The sequence below is a fragment of the Cebus imitator genome, unplaced genomic scaffold (genome assembly GCF_001604975.1).
Source record: "Cebus imitator isolate Cc_AM_T3 unplaced genomic scaffold, Cebus_imitator-1.0 Scaffold653, whole genome shotgun sequence".
Taxonomy (NCBI): Eukaryota; Metazoa; Chordata; class Mammalia; order Primates; family Cebidae; genus Cebus; species Cebus imitator.
The window spans coordinates 295168-313079 of NW_016107968.1; positions in this window are offsets into that span (position 1 = coordinate 295168).

The following is a 17912-nucleotide window of genomic DNA, read 5'->3' on the forward strand; positions in this document are numbered from 1 at the left end:
AGTATGTTATTAACCTGTTTTCTCCTTTAAGATTATTTTTTAAAAGAGGAAGTGATACACTTTATATAAAACACATTTAACAAATGGTAGCTATTATGAATAGTACTACACCTGACAGAGTAATGTCCGCTTTAAATACCCTATATATTCTCCTCAAAAAACATCTATGTTCCTTTTTATTGGTGAAAGTGCAGTGAGGCACCAGGAACACCTATACACTGATGGTAGATGTTCACTTTTATACATTTGCAAAATACAAATAAAAATATTTCCAAAATAATAATACCTACCAATTGATCTACTTCAATTAATTTTTTCTGAAAGCATAATTATGAAATACAGAAAGACTTCTTTATGGAAATACTTATCAAAGATGTGTTTATGAAATATTTAACATTAAAGCATGTTGATTAAAGTGTGATACAGGTGTATTAAATGGCAATTATAATCTTGAAGTGCAATACATATTGGCATTTGAATATTTATGAAATATTGCTAGTCAAAAAAGCAAATAATAAGACAGTATATAGAAATGGTACTATTTGTTCATAAGTATCTATACATAAGCATAAAAGAGAGACTGAAATGACATTTTTCTTCAAGTAGCGGGATTATGGGTGATTTATGTTACCTCTTTCTTATGTTCTCCTGGTTTTCAGAAATAAGCATGCATTATTTTAGAAATTAAGGGGAAAAGATAACAATTGATACTTTTTATCAGTAAAAACATGAGCATGGAAGAGCTTTTACTCCAGCTTCATGATTCTCCAACTCTCCTTCATTTCCTTTAGAGTAAGTACCAAAAGACATTAGGTGGAAAGGGGAGAGAGACTGGGTTAAAGCTACTTGCTTTCCCATATGTCTGCTGGAAGATTGCTGCCCTATCTCTGGTTTCTTCCTTTTAGCTCTTAATAAATGCGTCACTGGCTAGGACTCTGCCAAATGCACTATCTATTCCTGGACAGATTCTGGCCCCATCCCGCACTGTTTTCCTGCCCTGATTAGCTGTGCTGTTCAATAAAATTCCTTCTACTGCCCTTCCTAAAATCTTTAGAGCTTAAAGACAGCTCTGACTATAGAGCCTCACTTTCTTTCCTCTTTGATCCTCTCTCCCCACTCTGGAGATTTAAAGGCACTTAAAAGAAAAGCAGACCCCAGGCCACCCAATTAACCTCTTCCTGCATTGCCACTGAAATAACCAAGAAAGTAGAAGAGGAAGAAAGCTTTTGTAAGATGTTATTGTTCTTACCATAAACAGAGGGGGAGAGAGGGGCATACACCACACATACCTGCTAAATTTCCTAAAGCAAATGTTTTGTGACTGTTGAAAATGTGATGAATTTATCAAAAGTGCCTGAAAACAGCTATTTAATATAAATCACACCTCTCTTTGTTCTGTGAGAGTGTGAAACTCAAATTTTTAATAATATAGAAGACACAAGCAGAGCACTGTAGCATCTGTATAATGTCAAAGATGGACAAAGCTGGACACCTGTTAAAGTAGTAAGGATAGTTGTTCTGCTTTGTTTTTTTTCCAGATCCCCCTTTGAGAAAGAAAATCAGTAATAACCATTGCAAAAGGGAAAAGAGTCCAGTGTGAACTGAACTCAACTGCCATTTGTATGAGATGGCTGAATATTTTAAAGGGAGAATAAGGGGATAGTGAGGAAGTGTAAAAGGGGGCTCAGTAGAGTCAAGAAAGTGAAGAGTTATGATGAGTTAGTTAGTATAAATTTAATAGGGCAGCTGTGTCTGCTAGCTGGCTATGATGGAAATCAGGATTCTGTCCTCTCACAGAGACTGGGAAACAGAGGCCTTACCCTGTTGTTGGTTAGGAGAAATAGTAAATTTTGGGGCCATCTTGAGTTTCCTCAGGCAGGCAGTTTGTGAGTGGGGAGACATCCTACGACTGTGGCCTTGAGCTGACAACAATGTTAGCGTTTTGTTCTAATCTTTATAGACTAAATTTAAGGCCTTGTAAAGGAAAGACTCAGAAGACTCTGGCTAGAGTTTGCTCAAGGAGAGAATCTTTGTCAGTCATCAATAGGTCTCATCATTTTCGCCACACTATGCATATTTCTCACCGTAAAACTTTTACTCACATATCATGTATTGTGGTAATCTGGGGAAGGTGTTTGAGGTGAAGATCAGGTAATATCTGTTATTCTTTCTGAGCCTCAAAATGATATTTTTACACCTCTTTTTCATCTTTTCATTACTCTGATGGTTCTTTAAGACTGCCTGCTTTTTAAGTCTCTGATGCATGTGCCAAGATTTCTGAGGAGAATGAAACAAAGGTAAAATGGGGCTAACAAATAATTTATTCAATGAATTAAATCTCTGGCAAAAGAATCCTAAAGCTACATGTTGCAAGTTTCTAATTCTAAAAGAATATGTTCACCTAAACTTTAAACTCATGAAATATAATAAATATTTTTTTATGTCTTCACACTTCGTATTCTCCTAAGCTGGAAAACTTTTCTATGGAAGCGTCTATTTTTTAGGTTATTTTATTTTATTTTTCCCAAAACTTTTTCTGGACATTTCTACTTTCCTTGAGGTAGAGTGATGGAACTTAGATACTCATAATCAAGAAAGGTATTAGAAAAAACTGCAAAACATTAACATTTTCTAGTATAAAACTATAATGTACATATTTAGAACAAAATGTCTAATACCTTTCTTGATTATGTCCATCTCTATAATGAGTTCTTAGTTGTTTACCAGGATTATATCTAACATTGTAGACTTTGGTTAATTTTTCTGAAAATTCATTTATTTGAACTTATTTATGATGAAACTCATTCATATTTTTCCATGTTCTCAGCCTTGGGAGAATTTTCTGAAGATTTCACAATTGGCCTGGCAGCACCCAACCTAGACAGAGGTTAAGTAACTCTCACAAATATGGAAGAACAGAGGCAATGTATTGTGTAAGAAAACCTTAATTAAGGGTCAAGATGTCACAGTTTTTAGCAATGTCTCTGCTACTAACTAGCTGTCTGTCACTGAAGAAATCACCTGGGACCTCTTTCCTCTTCTGTTGAGTAATTTCACCATGGGCTCTCTCTTCCATACTTTCATTAAATTATTAAACATAGTATTAAACATTGTCTCCATTTCTTGGATAATCCCAAGTTCTTAGTCTCCTAAGTAAGGTAAAAAGTAAGGCTCCTTCAGAGTGGGGTGCATGTCTTTAGCTACAAAATAAAATAAGAATCAACAAAGAATTCAAAAAATGAATAACAGCCAATCATGAGACAGGATGCATAGTCTCATGATTTTTTTGTAAAAAGAACATAAACACAGGATGGAAATGATTAAATCAATCCAAACATACGCAAGAATGTACCTATTCACTTCAAATATGTCATAGACCAACATAAGTATATTTTTATCCTGATGGACCAGAATCAACTAAAGAAGAAAAAATTTTTATCTGAAAATTTGTCCTTTGTATTTGAAAATGTTGTTTCTGATTTATTGGACGGACACATAGTCATCAGCAATATTTACATCAGATTTATTTTTACTGTTTACTCCTATATTTCCAATATTGGAAAATCTCAACCTAGAATAATATTGTTCTAAAGCATCACTTATTGCTTAGTTTATAGAATTATCAGTGCATCCTCATAAAAATAATGGCATATTGACTTGATTTCCAGGTTAGCACATAGAAGCCAATTTAATTCATGATGTCGCTGAACTATATTATCAACATATTCTTTCAAAATTGTAACAGAAGACATTCTTAAAGAATGGTCCAGAAAAGATCAGTCAAAATTAGAACAAATATTAGTCAAAGCCAGGATTTGGAGAGGCCAGTAGTCTGGAGTAACATGGATGGTTGGGAATTACCTAATAGGCACCAGAAGAACATAGATCATCAGGCAAAGACAAATTAAAATTGACCCAATAGGCAACAGGAAGATAAAGGCCATCAATCAGTTAAAAACAAATTAAGCTGGCCTCAGTATATTCAAAAAAAGAAGGGAAGGGAAAGGAAGAAAAGAGAAGGAAAATGGGTCTTACTGATTGGCGGGCTATTAACTTTGCCAGAATGAATTGCAATAGGATAACCTAAACCACTATTGCTTCAGTTGGCAACAACATTGGAGTAAGCTTGTGTGACTTTGTAACAAAGTAGTCTAATTCACGAAAAATCTAGTGTTGAAAGTATCTTCTTTCTGGATTAAGGGAGACTATGAGGTGTTTTACATGTACTCACAAATCACAAGTAATCATTTCTACAGACGGTACCCATCATTCTGTCTACCACCCCACCTTGGCTTCTTGGCCATTTGACGCTTCTACGATACCCCCATTAAATCACCTCTTCTGATTATTGATACAGTTATGCTGTTCCTGATGGCTCATTTAGATAGATAGCCAATATATTACTTCAACAGTGATAACACTGAAGTGAGGGAGAAAACTTCCTCCTCCTATCTGCTTCATAGCCATGAAGAAGAAGCACCTCATGCTTGCTGTTTCTAGTATACCTTAAGAAACTGGATGTTTCTCTTTCATTTTATTTACCTCTTGATGAGTTACAGGACACTTTGCTATAGGAATTAACCATATTTTTCCGGGACATGATCAGAAGTTATCACCATCACATGGCCCTCATTGGCACACACATTATTGCACTTAGAGTCATTTTTCACATATTATCCTCACCTGGCTTCCAAACCAAGTTTGAACATCTTGACTTTCACTTTTCTCAAAGTAAGCCAGTGCCTCCACCATTAAGTCAACATTCTGAAAGAGTACAAGTCAAGGAGTCACTTTTTTTCCCTTTACATGTCAGGTATCCTTAGTCTATGCAGGCATCTATCAGCCCCAACTCATCCAGTTATTATTATACATGAGGATCCTTGGCTCTGATCTAAATAAACTACAGTTGAGGGACGCAGTAGCTCACAATGCTTTTCCTAAGGTCCTGGAACCACATTTTCTAAATAAGTAATTCTTGACTTCTAGTTGCAGAGAAGACAGATTTCTGAAACTTTAAATAGCTAAGATAAAAGATGATCAACATCACTAATCAATTGTGAAATACTACTTCACACTCACTAGAATTACTATAATACAAGAAAAAACCAGAATATAGCAAGTATTGACAAGAATTTTGGGAAATAGGAACCCTCATACACTGCTGGTGGAAATGTAAAATGGTGCAGCCACTTTGGAAGACAGTCTAGTGGCTTCTCAAAAATGTAAACATGGAATTACCATATAATTCAGAAATTTTATCCCTAGGGCCCTATTCAAGAACAATAAAAACACAAAACACAAATGTTCACACAAAATGAATATACAAATTATCATAGTAGCATTATATATAATAGCCCCAAAGTGGAAACAACCCAATTTTTCATCAGTTGATGAATGGATAAACAAAATGTTGTTACATACATACGCCGAATTATTTTTCAACCATAAAGAAATGAAACATTCATATAAACTACAATGTGGTAAACCTTGAAAATATGCCAAGTGAAAGAAGTCAAACACAAAAGGCTTATAAGATTCTATTGATACGAAATGTCCAGAATAGGTAAATCCATAAACACAGAAAGTAGTTTGGTGGTTGCCAGGGACTTGGAAAGCAATGAAGAGTGACTACAAACAGGTAATGGGTTCGTTTCTAGGGTGATAAAAATGTTCTGGAATTGGATAGTCATGATAGTTAGTTGTACACTTTAAACAGGTGAACTCTATGATATGAGAATTACATCTTAATTTAAAAAATTCTATATAGAGAGACAAGGTATAATGGTCATCACCTGAGGCTGTGAGTGGAAATAGGAATTGAATGCAAATAGATAAGATGTTTTTGATGAGTCAATGGAAATGGTCTAAAATTACATACTAGTGATAGTTGTACAACTCTGTAAATTTATTAAAAGCTAATGAATTGTACAATTCAAATAAATGAATTTTATGGTATGTAAGGTATGCCTCAACAAAACTATTCTTATATAATGCATGAATGTCTGATCTCCTCCCAGACTCATTAAAGAAGAATCTTTGGGATTAATTTCTGGGTACTAATAGTTTTTAAAAGTTCCCCAGGTGATTGTAACATTCAACCACAGCTTGTGGGGAAAATAATCAATTGCTCCTGGAATAGTAATAATATGGCTTATAAAATACACGGTGGAAAAGTGTGTGCTGAAAAAACGTGAAGAAATAATGGCTGACAACTTACTAAGTTTGATGAAAGACATTAACCCACAAATTCAAAAACTTGAACAAACTTCAAACAACATAAACCCAAAGACATCTATGCCCAGACATCACAATAAAACTGCTGATACCTAAAAAGCTGTCAGAGAAATGTCAGAGAACACTACTAGTAGCAGGGTAATGATTCAAATGTCTGTAGATTTCTCATTAAAAACCATAGAGGCTGGAAAGAAGTGGCACAAATATTTGTCAAGTGCTGAAATGAAAGGAAAGAGCTGTCAGCCCATGATTCTCTATCGAACTGAAATATTCAGAAATGACAGTAAAATAAAGATATTATCAGATAAAGAAACACTATGAGAATTTATAGCCAGCAGACCTGATCAAAAGAATGGCTAAAAGAAGTTCTTGAAACAGAAAGAAAATAATAAAGTAAGGAAATTTAAAACCTCATATAAAAAGAACAAGGGAAAGAATAAAAATGAGTAAATGCAATATATTCTCCTTTGAGTTATTTAAAATATGCTTGACTGTTTAAAATAAAGGGTATAACATTTTTCTGTTGGGGTTATTGATGGATATTTATGTAATATGTGTAGAACATAAATGGGAGAATATAAAGGATCTGTATGATGGTAAGATTTCTACATTCCACTTGAAGTAGTAAACTATTAATTATAAGTAGACTACAAAATAAGTATTTTGTAATTCCTAAAGTAAATACCAAAAAAATACAAGATACAGCTAGAATCATAATAGATAAAGTAAAATAAAATAACAAGAAATACTCAAAATCACCCATAACATGGCAATAACAGGGAAATAGAGAAAAAAATGGATGATATGAAAAAAATGAATAACAAAATAATAGATCTATATTTAGACACTCCTGGGTATTTATTCTGGAGAAATATAAACTAATGTTTACACAAATACCTGTACAAGAATGTTTATAGCAGCTCTACTTACAATCATTAGAAATTGGAAACAGTCTTGATGTACTACAATGAGTAAATGGCTGTATAAACTACAGCCCATTCATACAATGATCTATTTAATAATAAAAAGAATGGACAACTTAGGTAAATCTGAAACACTACCTTGGATGAATGAAGTAATTCTCAAAAGATTATATATCGTATGATTCTATTTATATAACTTTACTGAAAAGATAAAACTATGAGAACAGCAAGTGAATTAGTGGTTGTCAGGGGTTAGGAGTGGGGGGAGAGTGTGACTATAAAGAGATAAAACAATGAAGTGGTTGGTAGTGATTAAAAAGTTCTGTATTGTGATTATTGTGGTGGTTACACAAATATATATGAGTTAAAATTTATAGAACTATACACCAAAAGGAAAAAAAGTCATTTTTGCTGCAAAATGAAAACAAAAGTAAGCAAACAATTAATTGCTATTTACATGACCTGGATATTTACTTCTCTGTTAGGCGTTCTGAATAAGATATTTTAAAATCTTCATTTCTTTACAGTTGCTAATGACTTTTTAAACACTTAAACTACAAACTATAATTAATGTCATGGATTCCTTAACTATTCTTCCCTGCTAATAATATTAACTCCTAGTCAAGCTTTAGATGAGATAATATCCTCAAAATTTAGGACATTATAAACTATTTGATGTGTTTTATTAAATAATTAATCATCTATATCACCTCTATAAAGAAAAAAATTATATTCCTGTGCATGATTAGAATTGCTACCTAGAATTTAGTGCTTTTCCAGCCATTAAGATGGGTTGTTATTAAAATGGGGCTAAGTGATGGAAACCTGTGCTTATGGGCAGGCAGAAGCCCCAGATGTATTGCTCTTAAATAACAGTGTTTATGATATTTAACTTAACACAGAGAATTTCTGTTTTGGTCCTTACCTGAAACAAAAAGATAGTAAATAACAGGGTGATTGGTGATTCTACTGAGACAGCTGTGTCTGCAATAGCTTCTAGTAACTAGAAAATTGTGGCTTTGGTACTGTAATAATCTCATTCTCTTTTTTCAGTAACGGTCCTGGATTTTTACTTTATCAATAGAAAGAAGCCATTTTTGGCTGAAAAAAAATAAGCATATATATTTAATACCTAATACCACAATAAAATGCCCCCTTCATTGAAACTTCTGTTTGACAGCAGGAACTACCATCAGACTTGTCTTATCCGTCAATCTGATAATAAGTGCCTTAATGATTTGGGTTAAGGCACCCACTTAACAAAGACCATAAAAAGCCTATGCCATATAAATGTCAGCCCTAATCATTAGGCATGTCAGAAGTTCTCATTCTGGAGGAGACAAGGTGCACAGACTGATAGGATCTGAAAAGAGTCCAAGGCGGAGACTGGAGGAAGAATCAGGGCAAAATAACTAGCTTCCTTTAGAGAGGGATGCAATCCAAATCACCAAGTCCCAGGAATGTGAAGACATAAATTGCCTTTACATCATCATTCGTTTGTCCAGCAAATAAACATTCGTTGAGTGATTATTCTGTGCCCTGCACTGTTTCAAGTGCTGGAAATACTTCGGTGAACCAGACAGCCAAAGCTCTTCTTCTCATAGAGCATATAAATTTAGTGGGAGGAGAAAGACATGAAACAAGTAAATAAGATAATTTAAGACAGTCATAAATAATACCAAAAAATGATACAGGGTAATATAATAGAGCGATATGGTTCGGTTGTGTCCCCACTCAAATCTTGACTTGAATTGTATCTCCTAGTATTCTTATGTGTTGTAGAGCAACTCAGAGGGAGGTAATTGAATCATATGAGCTGGTCTTTTCCATGCTATTCTTGTGATAGTGAGTAAGTCTCATGAGGTCTCATGGGTTTATTGGGGGTTTCTGCTTTTGCTTCTTCCTCATTTTCTCTTGCCACCACCATGTAAGAAGTGCCTTTTGCCTCCCACCATGATTCTGAGGCCTCCCCAGCCATGTGGAACTGTAAGTTCAATTAAAATTCTTTTTCTTCCAAGTCTCAGGTATGTCTTTATCAACAGCATAAAAACGGACTGATACAGTAAATTCATACCTGTAGAGTGAGGCATTGCTGAAAAGAGACCCCAAAATGTGGAAGCAACTTTGGAACCGAGAAACAGGCAGAGATTGGGGCAGTTTGAAGGGCCTAGAAGAGAGGAAAATGTGAGAATGTTTGGAACTTCCTAGAGATTTGTTGAGCGGCTTTGCCTAAAATGATGCTAGTGATATGAACAGTGAAATCCATGCTGAGGTGGTCTCAGATGGAGATGAGGAACTTGTTAGGAACTGGAACAAAGGTGACTCTTTTTATGTATTAGCAAAGAGACTGGAAGAATCTTGCCCCTGCCCTAGAGATTTGTGGAACTTCAAACTTGGAAAAGATGATTTAGGGTATCTGGAAGAAAAAATTTCTAAGCAGCCAAGCATTTAAGATGTGACTTGGGTGCTGTTACAGGCATTTAGTTTTACAAGGGAAGCAGAGCATAAAAGTTTGGAAAATGTGCAGACTGACTATGCAATAGAAAGGAAAAACCCATTTTCTGGGAAGAAATTCAAGCCACCTGCAGAAATTAGCATAAGACAAAGAAAGGCATTACTTAAGAGTAAAGGCTTCAATTCAACAAGAAGAGCTAACTACCCTAAATATATATTCACTCAATACAGGAGTACCCAGTTTCATAAAGAAAGTTCTTAGAAACCTTCAAGGAGACTTGGACTCTCATGCAATAATAGTGGGAGACTTCAACACCCCACTGACAATATTAGGCAGATCATTGAGATAGAAACTTAACAAAGATATTCAGTATCTGAACGCAACTCTGGATCATGTGGACCAAATACGTATCTACAGAACTCTCAACCCAAAACCAACAGAATATACATTGTGGGGTCTGAAATATGGTAACTCTCTCTCACAGTTCCACTAGGCAGTGTCCCAGTGGGAACTCTGTGTGGCAGTACTCTGAGCTGCCCTAGTAGAGGTTCCCCATGAGGGCTCTGTCCCTGCAGCAGGCTTCTGCCTGAGCACCCAGGCTTTTCCATACATCGTCTGAAATTTAGGCAGAGGCTCTTATGCCTCAATTCTTGCACTCTATTTTCCCACAGGCTTAATATCACTTGGTATCTGCAAAGTCTTACAGCTTGTACCCTTTGAAGCAGCAGCACAAGCTGTATCTAGGGCCCTCTGAGTTGAGGCTGGAGCCAGAGTGGCCTGGATGTGGGGAGCAGTGTCCCAAGGTTGCATAGGGCAGCAGGGCCCTGTGTCTGGCCCACAAAACCATTCTTCTCTCCGTCTAAGCCTTGAGGCCTGTGATGGGAGAAACTTTCCTGAAGGTCTCTGAAATGCCTTCGAGGCCTTTTCCTCATTATCTTGTTTATCAGCATTTGGATTCTTCTTGTTACACAAATATCTCTAGCAAGTGATTGCTCCATAGCCTGCTTCAACTTCCCTGCCAAAAAGCTTTTCTTTCTCTGCCACATGGCCAGCCTGCAAATTTTATGCTCTGCTTCCCCTTTAAATATAAGTTCCAAATTTAAGTCATTTCTTTGTTCCCACATCTTAGCATAGGCTGTTAGAAGCAACCACATCTTGAACACTTTGCTGCATAGACATTTCTTCTGCCAGATACTATAGATCATCACTCCTGTTTGACTAGCAGGTAATCTCTTTAAAAGGGATAGAGTTAATTATTATTCTTTGCTAGAAATAAGTAATGAGATTTTAAAATAACATTCAATAGTACTAATAAGGCATCCACAGGGTGAATGTTTCAATGTGTATGTGTGCATGTGGAGGAGGTGTTTTTGAGATAAAATGAGCATGTGACGGTAAAGATGGAGAGAGATTTCAAAGTACAAAGTACTTGAAAGTAAGGCTAAGAAGTTCAGACTTAATTATGAGAAAGATTGGTGAGACAGTAAAGTGTTTGGAGTAGAGGCCTAGCCAAAGAAACTCAGTGTTTCAGAAGATTAATCTGGTTTTGGTACAATGGATGGTTGGTAAGAATGAGAGTAAGTGGGTAAGAGTGAAGAAGATATAAATTTAAAACTTAGAAGTAGAGAGATCAATTTAAGTTTATTATGAGAAATAATTCAGGATCACGTGAAAAGAGGATTTGTGCAGATTTTAAAAAGTGGTAATATATTTTTTCTGGCTAAAAAAGGGCTAGTTTAACACAGAGTAAGTCAAAGAATGTTTATTACCTTCCCATTCTCTTGGAACATATCTCCAATTATTGGGCCCAGGATATACAAATTAAATACTTCCCTTAAGAGTGGAATAAGATAAGAAATTTGAATCTCCACCAGTCTCTCATGTGTTCCATGGTTTGCTTCATATGAGAAGGCAATGTGAACAGTTTTGAATTATGTCTTAGTAAGGTATCCCTGAGACAACTTCTTTTATGGACCCTGTGCTTCCTGAAGTAAATGTCACTTCACAATGTCATTTTCTTATTTAGTCATCAGACTTTTCCATAAATTGACTCAAGCTATGGTCCTTAGATATAAAGCTCACTAAGGTAACTTGTTTTAAATACAGAAGTTTGAATTTCAGCACCATGCTATGTTTGAGATCAAATTTTGTGCTTGGCTTTTAGCTATATAACTTAAGAGGTTTACTCTGGCAGCCAAGCCTCTTATTGCCTGGCCACTCTCTTTAAAAGTCACTAATAATCAAGACTTCTCCCAGTGATCCTGTAAATGTAAGGGCTCAATTCTTATTTCTTTATGTCAACTTGAGGCAATGATAATGAATCTAGTGTAGCTGCTATATATCCCTAGCGGAGGTTTTATTTCTCTCCCAACTGGATATAAAAGGGCTCAATCACCTTGGAAACTGTCAGGTTATCAAAATAAAATCCCTCCACCATTATTTTTCATGTAAGATGTCCTGTATCCAATCTGGAGTGGTAAGGACTGTAAACCTTAACTGAACTATGGAGTCTCATTGTCTTCCTTTATTGGGTCTAGAGAGGATAGAAGGCAACCATTTAAAATTGCTTATAATTTACCCATATTTTGTGTGTCAATCCGTTCTTTGTAAAGCTCCATTCATTGGTAGAAAAAAGGACCTACTTCTAGCCATACCTCTGGAAACTGGAAATGTAATTAGACACAGCTGCTACTTTCAAGGAGTTTCTAGTCTATTTATATCATAAAGGCAACCTTCCATTATAGTGGTCCTGGTTGTTTTTAAAAAGGATATTTTAAGAGAATTGGTTTCTACAACATAATCATACCTAGTATTACATTTTATTTTGGACAGTGCTGGGCACATTGCCATTTGATGAATATTAACTGTTGCTATAAAAGTACAAAAATGTGGTCAATCTATTTTCTTTGGATATATTGGTAAATTTTTTCAGTATTCTTATCTCTTCCTTTATCATTTATACTATTATAACCATTTATCCTAGCTTTTATCAGTCAATTACAGTCTGTTTATTGCTTCCATGCAACTTGAATACTCCACATGATAGTTGCAATTTTCATAGTGCAGTTTGTCCTTTAGTAACTGGGTCATTTTCTGTTCAGTAATACCTGTTTTGAATGGTCCTACCTTATTTAGTTTTACTTTTATTCTTTCATATTTGTATTTTAAACAAAACCTTATTTATCAATCTTAATAGTACCCAATGAATTTTTAGGCTTTATGCTTTTTTTAAAAGCATCACTCAGAACCATTTTCTTCACTGCTTTCAAGGGCTTGTATGCATATAATTTTATTTTTTTAATTGTTTAGTATAATAACAGACTTTAAAAATGTAGCCATAACTAGCAAGTATGTTGCAACATTGCTTTAAATAGGGGAAAAGGTTATAAAAGTTTATCAACATGAAGATTGATTTATAATGCTTCAATATATTGAAATATCATATATTCTTTTATAAAAGAGCATTTCAACATGCTGATTTAAAATTTGCTCATGGTGAATTGTTTGGTGTTGAAAATACACTGTAGAATATTTGTATATGTCTGTTTATGGAAAAAATGACAGATAGGCAGAGATAGATGTTAGGTAGGTAGGTAGATAGATAGATAGATAGATAGATAGAAAAAGATATAGAAACATGTATGAGAGTACTCAGAAAACTGATAACATTATTTATCTATGGGGAGGGAGTTTGGAGAAAGATTTTTGTTTTTACATTAAACACTAATGCTTGAGTTTTTATGCAAGTATGTATTACTATTGTAGTTTAATAAGTGAATATTGAAATAGAAAAGAAGGAAGAAAAGAGGGAGAGAAGAAGGGGGGGAAGGAGAAACACAGTTACAGCCAAATCATGTGGGCATATTTGAAAATCTAATCGCTAGCTTCTCAATTTAGGAGATAGTAAATAGCTTAAATAATCAACCAACAACTCGTTCAATGACATTTGCAAAGTATCAAACTTTTGAAAACCTCATGAACATGGCAGCATAAAATGAGGTAATGTCTGCGGCCCTTTCTAACACTTACATTTAACTATCCTACCTGCCAGTACTCTGCTGAGGAGTGTCAAGAGGGCTACAGAAGTAGAATATGATAAATATCTCATCCTCAAGAAACTATCAAACATTTACCAAGTACCATTTTAAAAAAATTTTTGCAAAAGAAGATCATAGAAGTCTGAGCTGGAAGGACGTCACCAAAATAGCAGAGTAGCAGATACCAGCCTTTATTTCTCTAACAAGAAAACAAATATAGACAGCTATCCACACAGCTCTCTCCACTAGCCTGATGGGCTTAAATGGAAAGCTTACTACCATGTAGCTACCTCACTTTCTGCATCGTTTCTTGGCACAGGTGGAAGGACGAAACCAAAATAACCCTGAAATGACTAAAAAGCCAATTAAACAATCTTTAATGACAGTGGAGCAAAAGAATGGTGAATATGCACACAGCAATGGTTGCTGGTAAGATTGGCATACCTGAGATGCCAATTGGTTATGAACAAAGAAGAAAGAGGCTATCAGTATCATACATGCAGCAGGATCCACTGTGATCCCCAGCAACCTACTCTGCAGAAGACACTGGCATCCTTTGCCACTGAAATAACCAACGGCCATTTTCCTTGGAGAAATCCAGAGAGGAAGACACAGCTATACACCCTTCCCACACTCACAAGAAGAAGCTACTATTGAGCTGTTTCAAGAAAGAAAGTGCTACCTCTCCCAGCCCTGAACATCTTCCCCAATCCCAAACCACAGCTCTCCCAAGTGCTGTCACTTAGTCCTGGACTCTGTAACTTCATCCTACCCATACCCCAAACACTGCAGCCATCACCATAGCAAGCTAGTTCACACTCCAAGTCCTGCAGGAAGGTCTCTATGAGTGTGTTTATGCTTCAGGTACCAGCTCAGCTACCATAGAGATCTGGGATTCACCCCAACCCTGGAGCCAATATAACTCAGCACACAATTACTAACATTGCAGTGAGGGTGCCTGCACCACTGGCACTGGTGCCATTACCATCCAAGATCATAGAGCTGTAGTCCCTTCATGCATAACCTAACACCATAAAAACTCTAGAAGAAAACCTAGGCAATACCATTCAGGACATAGGCATGGGCAAAGACTTTATGACTAAAACACCAAAAGCAATGGCAAAAAAAAAGCAAAATAGACAAATGTGATCTAATTAAACGTAAGAACTTCTGCACAGCAAAAGAAACTATCAATAGAGTGAACCAGCAACCAGCAGAATGGGAGAAAATGTTTGCAATCTACCCATCTGACAAAGAGGCAATATCTAGAATCTACAGAGAACTGAAACAAATTTACAAGAAAAAAAAAAGAACTCTATCAAAAAGTGGACAAAGTATATGAATAGACACTTTTCAAAAGATGACAATTATGCAGCCAAAATCATGAAAAAAAGCTCATCATCACTGGTCATTAGAGATATGCAAATCAAAACCACATTGAGATGCCACCTTGTGCTAGCTACAACAGCAATCATTGAAAAAATCAGGAGACAACAGATGCTGGAGAGGATGTGGAGAAATAGGAATGCTTTTACATTGTTGGTGGGAGTATAAATTAATTCAACTATTGTGGAAGACAGTGTGGTGATTCCTCAAGGACCTAGAAATAGAAATACCATTTGTCCCAGCATTCCCATTACTGGGTATATATCCAAAGGATTATAAATCATTCTATTATAAAGACACATGCACACTTATGTTCATAGTGGCACTGATCACAATAGCAAAGACTTGGAACCAACCCAAATGCCCATCAATGATAGAGTGTATAAAGAAAATGTGGCACATATACACCATGGAATACTATGCAGCCACCAAAAACGATGAATTCGTGTCCTTTGTAGGAACATGGGTGAATCTGGAAATCATCATTCTCAGCAAACTGACACAAGAACAGAAAATAAAACACTGCATGTTCTCACTCATAGGCAGGTGTCGAACAATGAAAACACATGGACACGGGGGAGGAGCATCACACACTGGGACTGTTAGGGGGAAATAGGGGAGGGCCAGCGGGGGGTGGGGAGCTGGGGAGAGATAGCATGGGGAGAAATGCCAGATATAGGTGAAGGGGAGGAAGGCAGCAAATCACACTGCCACGTGTGTACCTATGCAACTATCTTGCATGTACACCTGATGCTGTAGGGGGCCAAGGGAGGGACAGCAAGGGGATGGGTAGGTCAGGGAGGGATAACATGGGGAGAAATGCCAGATGTAGGTGATGGGGTGATGGAGGCAGCAAACCACATTGCCATGTGTGTACCTATGCAACGATCCTGCATGATCTGCACATGTACCCAAGAACATAAAGTACAATAAAAAAAATTATATGATGACACATAATTTACTGGTAATAGAGACTACAAAGCAAATTACAGAACAATGTAGTGGTGTGCAAACTACTCACATCTTTAGTAGAAAGACTACAAGATGAACTGACAAATAACTACAACTTTTCAAGACATAGACAATATAATAAGATAAAAATAGAAACACTAATTTGTTTAAAATGGGGAGAAAAAGCTATATTCTAGAGTTTTATTTGTTTTATCTTAGCTTGTTTTTATTTTGTTTATACAGTGTTAAGTTGTTACATGTTTAAAATAACAGTTTATAAGATATTATTTAAAAGTCTCATAGTAATCCAGAATCAAAGTCAGACAACAGATACACAAAATAATTAAAAGAAAGAAATCAAAACATTTAATGAGAGAACATCACCTTCACTGAAAGGAACATGGAAAAGAAGAAAGAGAAGATGACAAAAAATATGAAACATCTTATCTGATCACAATGAAATAAATCTAGAAATCAATAATAGGAGAAATATTGGAAACTATACAAACACACAGATATGAAACAGTATGCTCCCAAAATGACCAGTGAGGCAACGAAGAAACTAAGAAAGAAATTAAAAAAAATTTTGGAACCACTGAAAATGGAAATACAACATACCAAAACCTATGGGATATAGGAAAGGATTACTAAGAGATACATTTATAGCAATAAGTGTCTACACCAAAAAAAAGTGGAAAAACTCGAAATAAACACCGAATGATACCTCTTAAGGAACTAGAAAAGCAAGAGCAAACCAAACCCGAAATTAGTAGAAGAAAACAAATAAGAAATGTCACTGCAAAAGTAAATGAAATTGAAAGCAGAAAAATATATAAAAGACCAACAAAATGAAAAGTTGGACTTTTGAAATGATAAACAAAAGCTGCAAATAATTAGGCAGACTAACTACAAAAAAACAGAAGACCTAAATAAATATAATCAGCAATGAAAAGGTGACTTTACAACTGATACCAAAGAAGTTAAAAGGCTCATTAGAGGCTACTATAAGCAATTATACCAATAAACTAGAAAGCCTAGAAGAAGTATATAAATCTTTAAAAACATAGTTTACCAAGATTGAACCACGAATAAATAAAAAACCTGACCAGAGCAATAGCAAATAATGAAATGAAAGTCATTAAAAAATAGTATCCCACCAATGAAAAGCCCATGACCTGAGGGATTCACTACCGATTTTACCAGACATTTAAAGAAGAATTAATATCAATCCTACTCAAACTATTCAAAAAAAATAGAGGAAGGCATGTTTCCAAATTCAGTCTATGAGGCCAGTATTACTCTGATACCAAAAACCAAAGACACATTTAAAAATACAGAAAAATTATATGTCAAAAATCCCTGTTGAACATTGATGCATAATTTCCCAACAAAATACTGGCAAACCAGAGTCAACAACCTATTAGAAAGATGATTTATCATGACCAAGTGAGATTTATGCCACGGACATAAGGATGGCCAAACATATGCAAATGAATTAATGCAATATATTATTTCAACAGAAGGAAAGACAAAAGCCATGTAATTATTTTAATTGATTCTGGAAAGCATTTGATAAAATTCAACATCCTTTTATAATAAAAGTCCTCAAAGAAAGTGGGTACAAAAGAAACATACGGGGGGAAGGATCCAAGATAGCCATTTAGGAACAGCTCGGGATTGCAGCTCCCAGTGAAAGTACGGAGGGTGAGTGGACGCCGCATTTTTATTGCCCACAGACTAGGAAATTCCCAGGCGGAGAAGCTCCACAGGTCACCAGCGCGGCTGTTTCGGCCAGCGCGGCTGTGCCGGCCGGCGCCGCTGCTTTGCGCCGCACGGCTGCTTTGTCGTCGCCCCAGAGCAGTGGTTCTCTGTACAAAATACACCGGTCTGGGTGCCTTTTTGGCTGGTGATTGGAGCCACGGGAAG